Source organism: Pteropus alecto, unplaced genomic scaffold (assembly GCF_000325575.1).
Source record: "Pteropus alecto unplaced genomic scaffold, ASM32557v1 scaffold98, whole genome shotgun sequence".
NCBI lineage: Eukaryota > Metazoa > Chordata > Mammalia > Chiroptera > Pteropodidae > Pteropus > Pteropus alecto.
Genome location: NW_006443570.1, coordinates 17,437,219 through 17,439,220, shown reverse-complemented (window position 1 = coordinate 17,439,220; position 2,002 = coordinate 17,437,219). Strand labels below are relative to the sequence as shown.

The 2,002-nt window shown below is 43.0% G+C and overlaps 1 non-coding gene across 1 annotated transcript; it reads right to left on the bottom strand.

Moving 5' to 3' along the window:
* Positions 1-1,763: 1,763 nt before the first annotated feature.
* LOC112473257 lies at positions 1,764-1,882 on the bottom strand. The gene has a single exon (XR_003043980.1). It is a non-coding gene; the product is annotated as a 5S ribosomal RNA (ribosomal RNA).
* Between the last annotated feature and the right edge of the window lie 120 nt (positions 1,883-2,002).

Sequence of the window (2,002 nt, the reverse complement as noted above, 5' to 3'; positions counted from 1 at the left end):
GGTGACCTAGAAACCTGGGCATTAGCCAAGGGTCATGATAATGAGAGCTGGTGATTCCTCCCACAACTCACTCCTTCCCCTCCAGACAACTTAATTTGTTCACTATCACCCAAAGAGAATCAGCTTTCATGCCTCCACACCTCCACGCCACTTTATCCACCTGGAATGTTCTCTGCCTAGACAAATCCTACCCATCCTTTGCAACTCATCTCAACTCCTCTCCTCTATATGGTGTTCTAAGCCAGCCTAAACCATCTCTCTCTCTTCCGCACTTCCAGAACAATTAGTTTGTACAATTACTTGGCAAAGGATAACACCTAAGCTTTATAAGGTTTAATTAACTTTTCTGTTGTTTCCTTAACCTATTACTTAAATCAAGAGAAAATTTCACCTTTCTCTCTGTCTTCATGACAAAGCCCCTCTTTGAGAGGTAAGGAGCACATCTTATAGTTCTTTGGATCCTTCCACCTTACATCCTAGAATACCTTGCACAATGTAGAAATCGCAAAGCTCTCTTCTGTGCACATAGGAGTTAAGTTTGACTTATATTAACAATCTTTCTTAAGATTCGAATCTCACACTTAGAGACTCTGCAACTAATGATAAATGAAAACAAGAGACTATAAGTGCTGAAAAATCTTGAAAATCCTCATTATTTTACAAATTAGGAAATTCAGACAGGCTATGATAGGCAGGTGTTGAAAATCAGGTCAGTGGCCCTGCTCTATCCTCTGGGACATAAGTCTGGCCAAGAGCAGATGACTCTATGAGGTTTGAAATTTCAAAGATTAAAAAAGTTTTTAAAAGTTAAATTAAGGCTCACGGGGTAATTAATGCTGAAAAGTGGGGTTAGTGAAGCACCCAAACCTAGATTATGATTTTCACTTTATAAGTTTATGGCATGATATTTAGTTATAAACCTTACAAGAAATGGGTCTAGAACTTCCAGGAAACACACACACACCAAAAGTCAGTTATTTTGAAACTCCATTTACTGTAATGTTTTTTGTTTTTGTTTTTAAAGAAAAACTAAAGCTCTGCTTACATATTATTTTATCAAGGGATAAATAATCACATGCAGAAGACTTTCTAAAACGAATTCGTCTTGGATGTCCATTTTAGGGCGTTGAGTTGTGACTACATTTTCAAGGATGTCAATAACACAAGGTCTCCATCCATAACTCCTTGAAAAAACTGAAACCATGAGTGCCTTGTCAAATTCAGACAGTTTATCTTGGCACTGGCAAGCCGAGCAGTCTCTTCGATGTCTGGAAACGTGTCTAATTACGTTTAGAGAGTAACTAAAAAATAGCCTGTGTCCTGGAACAGACAGCTCAGGAATCACTCCATAGCATCCTGAATGACGTGATGGAGCCACGCCAGGGGATGGGGGTAGGGGTGGGGAAGAAGAAAGAGAAAAGTAAAAGAAGCCAAGTGTGAAACCGGGATGAGACCCTAGTCTCTCACCAAAACAACCCTCTTGTCTTCCCAAGATTTCGGGGCCGCCACGACTCTCCCTAAAGTTATTTCCCTTTACTTTTGTTTCCATTAGGTCACCCGGCCCGCCCACATCCCTTACCTGGGGTAGCGCACTAGCCTGCCCTGCCCCAGTCGCTGCCTCCAGTTCCGATCACCTCTTACACCTCCCCACCCCCACCCCGCGTCCAGACAGCCCCCACGGACACCCCCTCTCAGGACGGCGCAGCCCAGGAGCTCGGCACGCCCCTTGCACTCCAATGCAGCCGCGCCCTGGTTATTTTTTATGCCTACAGCACCCGGACTTCCTAGGTGGTCTCCCATCCAAGTACTAACCAGGCCCAACCCTGCTTAGCTTCCAAGATCAGATAGGATTGGGCTTGTTCAGGGTGGCATGGCCGTAGATCTTGCTTCCATAATTTTTTGAGTAACTCTTTACGCAAGGAGACAACCACATGGTTGTGTAATCATATTTTAAATACCCAATGATGTTTAACATACATATGGCAGAAAAAAAAATAATCTC